This window comes from Apostichopus japonicus, chromosome 17, assembly GCF_037975245.1.
Source record: "Apostichopus japonicus isolate 1M-3 chromosome 17, ASM3797524v1, whole genome shotgun sequence".
Taxonomy (NCBI): domain Eukaryota; kingdom Metazoa; phylum Echinodermata; class Holothuroidea; order Aspidochirotida; family Stichopodidae; genus Apostichopus; species Apostichopus japonicus.
The window spans coordinates 18,422,427-18,429,816 of record NC_092577.1 but is presented as its reverse complement, the minus strand read 5'-3'; the positions used below and the strand labels follow the sequence as shown (position 1 = coordinate 18,429,816).

The 7,390-nt window shown below is 36.2% G+C and overlaps 1 pseudogene; it reads right to left on the bottom strand.

Moving 5' to 3' along the window:
* Positions 1–820: 820 nt before the first annotated feature.
* Positions 821–893, bottom strand: LOC139957844 (U2 spliceosomal RNA; annotated as a pseudogene).
* Positions 894–7,390: the final 6,497 nt, after the last annotated feature.

Genomic DNA, 7,390 nt, shown 5'->3' with positions numbered 1-7,390 from the left:
CACTATATGGGTACAGTTCGATGACATTACTGTAGGTAAAGCATGTCGACACTCTAAAAGAGAACTGTATCATTCAAAGCTTGCTTGAACATGGACACCAATATCAAGAAGTAGTCGACAGTTCAGGATTGGTCGCAACAAAAATGCAGAAGTTGTGCGGAAACAATTTCCCCTCAGACCAGCAACTGCAAAGACAGTCCATAGATGTCAAGGAGACACAATGAAAGAGATAGTTGTTGATATTTCAGGTGCTAGATCACAATGTCACATCCACTATGTTGCATTAAGTAGAGTGACTTCCATAAATGGATTATACATTCTTCATCTTAATCCTGACAAGACTAACGTCGATCGAAATGTTGTCAAGGAAGTAGAAAATTTACGATCCATACGATCATTGAAAGCATGCAGCCATGCATTTGAAAGTACAGACAGCACTACCATCATTCATCAAAATGTAAGATCACTGAAGAGACACATTTCTGACATAATTCATGACAGCACAATCACATCTGCTGATATTCTACTTTTCACTGAATGCCATTTATCAAAAGCAATCACAAATGATGAGCTGTACATTGAAGGATTTACACTATTCAAAAACATCCCATCTCATGCTCCTGTCGCAAATTCCCCATATGGCACTGTGATCTACACTAAGAATAATATCACAACACTGACTGAACATACACTGAATACAAATACTTTTTAAGAAAAAGTCACCCAGGAAAGAACCTGGGCACGAAAACCAAACTACCAAACGACTGATCCGCTCTCAGCCCCAGTCCCCTAGCATCGAGACTGTGACTGTGTGATCATCGTCAGGTGTGTATCACCATTCCCTAAGGGAACAGATACTACACATGATCTTAGCCAAAAGGCCGAGAAGCGAATACAAATAACATTGAAATCTCCCTCACAACCAAAGACTCATGTGCTGGAACTATTCAAATTGCACTAATTTACAGGTCCAATAAGGTTCCCATGCAACTATTCCATGATGCATTGAGTAACTTTTTAAGTCACATAGATCATTCACAACCAACATTGATTGCTAGTGATTTCAATGTTGATGTACTCGAAAACACACCAGACAGTAAAAGCCTGATTTCTTTATTCACAAGAACATTGAATTACAAAGAAATCATACTTACTCCTACAACAGACTATAACTCATGCTTAGTCCTTGAGAGCTATTACAGTGATCACAAAGCAACCTGGATTTCTTTGCAGAACTTCCATGAAAACACAACAAGTTAAACCAAAATATGTGTACCATATGTCCTATGTGCTTACCATACAACTACAAACTGCAACAACTTCAATTAATTGTTAACAATTACTGTCAATACACTTAATTACACAACATAATTTACTGTACTAACTCACTCTATACTAGCAATTTATTGTAATAATCCACTCCTCCTTGTCAGTCACTTTGATCAACCAATTGGTTTATCAGCTACTCTACACTACACTGTAATGATCACTTGTTTGCCTAGATCAAGAACTACACTGTAATGATCACTTGTTTGCCTAGATCAAGAAAGGCTACTATAAATAGGCTACCAATTCTTATATCATACAGCCTATCAAGTTCAGATACTAATTGTCATATCAATTAGGCTATCATAAAATGACTAAAACAAAGTCTTGATTTACACAACAAAATCAATAGGATTTTAGTGTGCAAGTTTCCTCACATACAGCTAACTCAATGGGGAAGTCTCATTGACCTAATGTGTAAAATTAAAAATATCGCCCAAGAACAAAACAACGTAGCAACTCCACTTGAATCATTTTAGGAAATCAACTGGCCTATTTCTTCTCCATCAACATGTATATTGACATAAAAGCCATGCATGCTACCTGAAACAATGCATTCGTAACAATTCTTATTATTTCTAATGAACATGATACATCCCTCTCCTAGTTTGTTTGAAGGTTTTGGTCATTTGATCATTGATCGTAATTAGCCCTTGACCTATGCTTATGCTTTGATAAAAATTGCATGTGGGCTCAACCTATGAAAATTGTAAGAAGTATATGAATGATGTATGCAGTATACTTGAAGTGCAAACAGTCTAACAACCATTCAGAATTGTGCATTGTGCAATGCATACAAATTTCCATTTCAAACAAAAACACTGAAGAAATTATGGGATCAGATATCAGCTGATATTGTGAGCAAATATCAGCTATGAGATCTGCAAAGAAAAACCCTAAAAATAGCAATACCAGAAAGTAACTAGACCAGGTAACTAATTTTGGGGGACCCGATACCCAACGAGTAAACTCTGTGAAGCTGTGTAAAACTAGAAAGTATCATACAATTTTTTGCTTACCTATACCACACAACAAATTGTACATTACACTACCAATGTTACAAGTACTTGATTATTTCTGCAGCCATTTCTGGTTGAGCATGCCTCCACAAAACTGGGCATGATGCTATAAACAAGAGAACTTTCTGGGCACTGTCTGTTCCAGTTACAGGTAAGTAACTTATGACAAAAGCAGGTACACAAGTGTACCTACATTTTCCCACAATGTTCAACATGACAAGTACTTTTTTCACAAGCCAATCTCCAATGGAGGACATACACTGTAACCTTAGTAAACACTTTGATTTCGATAATGCAAACTTCAAGCTCAAACTTAGTATGCATGTTAATCATTGTACAGGGGAAAAGAATTTAGCATTCATGGCCTTGTTGGTGTGTGATTGTTCATGTGCCCATTCAGTTTGTTATCTCCATATAGTGGCATTGCCAAACATTTCAACTTAGGAGCACAGCACCTAATTGAAGGCACAATGTTTATCCGTTAATGCTGAGATAGAGAGGGATATAAAAGGGATAGGTGTCCCCCTGCCCAGCACAGCTCTTCTGTTTCCCATTTAATTAGAAATTCCTTCCCTTTAGTGATCCATACCTAATTGGCTCCTCAGCTCCGACCTCCTGTGTATTTATGGCTTCTTAACAATGTTAATCGAACAATACTTCACTTCTCAGCATCTCCCTGTTTGAATAATAGACAACTTTCACTAGAAAAAAACAAAACAAAAAATGTGTATTCTACAAAACTTAAATATTATCCCCCGTAGGACCTCTTGCGAGGTCGAACAGGGGTAAACTCGTTTATTGTTGTTATTGTTGCCCAGCACAGCTGAGATTTCGCAGACGGAGCAACATGCATAATTTGTTTTTCAAGGACTGCTTTTTTGGAGGGTTAGTCTCTGCGATTTACATTAAGACCGATAAAAACATGATACAAAAGATTGAAATTAACCCTTCACTTAGAGAATTTTTTGATAATTTATGGGTCCTTAAAAGCAATCTGGTGCTGTATTAAACAACTTGATTTTTCTCAATTTATATGGCAGAAATTGTTAACGCTCCATAACACACTATTTATGGGAAACATAGCCTTCCCCCTAGTCACCCCCTGGCAATGCCACAGTCCCCATAACAACTGAATGATGGCATTTGGAGTTGTCAGCCAAACATAATGAATGCATTATCTTAAAATATAATATGGTGGTACGAAATTGTAAGTCAACAATTAATTTAGTTCAAACAAATTTCTTAAATGTAACTTCTAGGTCATTGCAATCAAAATTAATACCGAAATAGAATCTACAAGGAACTTGCTTCATGTAGTTAACACTACATGCCGAGTATTGAGGTAATTTGATTAAACCACAGTCAAATGGCCCTGCCCCTAAATTTACTCAAATTCACCCCTGGGCCTATATACACAATTGTGCCAAACAAAACTACAGTTCAACTGATTTGTTTAATTACAATTTGTATTATTATTATAAATTATCTAATTCTTACACATCTTGGTTTCTATTCCATACAGATGGACACCTTAGAGAACATCATGCAGTCTGGGCAGTCCTCTGGTCCATATCCAAAGGGAACTAAAGTTCTCATTGTAGAAACTAAGCTTGAGGGTGATATCCTTAATTTAGGTATCGCAGATGTAACAGCTGCAACCAAAGCAGTTTGTTACAACAAAGACATACAACAAAAACTGATGACCGGCAAAACGTTCCTGATACGGAACTTTCAAGAAGGCAGGTATTTAACAATAACACAAAAGTGACCAATGCCCCTGCAATAAACAATATCAGTGAAAACATACTGGATATTGCTAGACACTTGGTGAATCCACCAAAACCACAGCTTGTGTCATTGAAAGATGTGAAGCTCCCAAAGCCAGGAACTCCACAGAAGCTGATGACCATAACTGGATAAATTTTTCAGGTAAATAAAAGTTTATAATTTGATACAACATATTTAGATGAAACTGTAAGTATACTGCAGGTAATATTCATAACTCTGTGGATCCTAAATAATCTTAAAGTACCATAACACATATTAGCTTAACAGAACCAAAAAGTATTTAGGCTGAAATATTTGAATGCATATAGAATTAATGCTTTAAGCCAGATACAGTTTGTTTTTCTGAAATTTAGGAAAGAGTAAGAATCTAACACATGTAACATTTGGTGTCCAACATTAAGTAGAGGTAAACTAATAAATAGCATATTCACTTTCAATGAAGTAAGAGTAAATTTGAACCTATAGTGTGCTACAGTTTTAGAATGTATCATGACAGTTATGTGCATTTTAATGTCTCTAGTGGCATGTATCGATGGTAGAATGGTTTGGTGTCCAACCGTTACACACGTTAGATCCTGTTTGTCCTTGGCTGATCAAGTGGTCGAGTTTGGAGCCTCAGCTGCAGCATTAAATTTTCATTCTGGTTAATGTGCAGTTATTAAGAATTAATTATTCGGGTTAACAAGATATTTTCAGTTATGATAACAGAGTTAAACTGTAACCATGGTTAAACAGGTTTCATGGTCAGACCAAGTAACCGTGCAACCATAAGTTACCCTAACAACAGTTGCCCAACCTATGATGAGCTAGCAAGTCCCACTGCCTGCCCCATTTTGAACTTTAATTTTATGTAATGAATTACATTCAACCTTGACAATGAGTTTCCAATCACACTGTTTACAAGAAAAATGTTCTTGGTTTCTAACAGGATGAAACCACACGCACAGTGGCCAGCGGACAGGAAGTTCGAAATATAAAGATAATGCAGGACGGGACCACAAGACCAGTGGCCCTATGGAATACTGCCTCAACTTCCCCAGCAAAGTCTGGAGACAGGATCACTGTCACATATGTGACAGTGAAAGATGACAAGTACTTGAGGCAACTTGCCCTAGGAACAACTACCCAGTCCACCATAACATTAAGTACAAGCACAAAATACAACCTTCACATGTAATCTTACACAATTCCCAAGACAAAGCATATCTAACACCTAACACTAATGCAGAAAATATGAAATGAAAACCAAAAACATGTGTTTCAAAATTTAATAACTGTGTGTGCATTGGACAAAACCAGAATATATGAGTGCTTGAATGACACAGGTTGTAACTAGACATGCATTTGCTTTAATGACACAGTAGGTAATGTATGTGTGCAAGTGGTTAAAAATTTCTCCTCATTAATGTTCAAGTAGCAACACTAATTGTAATTTGGCTTATTTGTTTATAATCACGTTTCCTTAGCTATGCTTGTGTCAATTAATGTTATAATGGGTACATAAGTTATCTGTAGTGAGTAGACAATCCATATTGATTTTAGCACCAACCTTGTGAATATTTACTACTAGCTGGAGCTTTTAGTGAATTACTTAGAAAGTCAATATCTCAACAAGCCCATGACTGATTTTGAACAAAATTTTATTTATAGTATTGATCATTTAATATTAATGAAGTGCGTGGCCAATTGTAATATTCTCAGCAGTGTCAAAATCAATAATTATAGGCCCATAGTGAGTAGATATTCCCTATTTATAAGGTATCGATCTCATTAATATTAATGATGGTAGTACATTACATTCTTTAAAATGAAGCTATACAGTCACGCTTGTTTGTAAGTGTGTCTGTCACACCACTTATAATAGCATATCTCAAGTAGTTCAACTTGAAACTAAAAAAACAAGAATACAAATTACAATGGAGTTCATCTTAGTAATTATAATCATTTCAATGCCAACTAACAACTTTTAAAGCCAGTAACTTCCTTCTGTTTGGAAGCCAGTAACTTCTTTTTGTTTTGAAGCCAAAGCTCAGAAAACTTGTCTCTGAAAATTTATAGACCTTCAACAAATATATGTAGATACTCATTTCATATTTGTACCACACTCAGTACATACAACAGGGCTGGGAATAATATAAAAGCACAACCAAATGGCTATCAATTTTTCTCAACTTTTAAGGATTTTATTATGGGGTACAGCAACCGACAGCAAGAGTATGATAGCCTAACTAACAGTGCCGTCAGTTATTTTGAGTCCTGAAATAATATTCTCAATTAATAACATGATCAATGACTTCAGATAGTTGAGAAAACATGTGGAATGATAACCCAACAAATAAGCTAATACTAAAACTCTTTACTTTCCTACTCCAGGCACCATACTGAAATCCCAATCTCCAAAGAGCAATTAAGTTACCTAGAACATCCATATCTAGTGTACCTAACTGATATAAAAACACCCTGGGTGGCTCAATATGACCTAAACTGTTTTTTTTTCACTTTTCATTTCGTTGCAGATTCATGAACCACAGACTACAGAAGTCTTAAGTGAAATTAGTGGTGCAGAGCTGGATGAACAAGGAAACATTCTTTTCATGGTACTGCATCAAGATGATTTCAGACAGCTGACCCTCCCATTAGAGAAAACTGACATCTTCCTCGCTGGTGCTACACTGGACTCCAAGCTCCAAACAATCGGGAGTACAAAGTAAAAGTTTCGAGTACAAGGAGCTATCATAAAAGACATGGCCCTAGCTGTGCCACCTGCCACCACTTCAACAAATGTAAAAACAAAGGCAAAGAAGTCGCTTTGCCTTTAGGTTATTGGTTCTGATGCCCTACGCAGTCTAGTCGGCGTGTGTGTTTGCGTGTATGTTTGTATGTGTTTGACACCTGACCTTGTTACAACTATAACTCAAGAACAAAATGGTGGATTGCTACCATACTTGGTATATATAATCCCCATAGTGAGTAAATGATCCCTATTGTTTTTGGTTTTTGGTATGCATCCTATGAATATTAATGAGTGAGTGGGCAGGGCATAATGTAAAATCATTAAAATGTCAATATCATTATACTTGGTATGGTTATTTAGTTTATAGTAGGAACAAAATTATATGAACAGCAAATTTCATATCATTAGTATTCATGAGTGGGCGAGTTAATACTTAGTCACTCAAAATAGCTTGTTACTGCGACAACTCAATAAAAAAAAAATGTTGGATTGCTACCATACTTTTTATAATCCCCATAGTGAG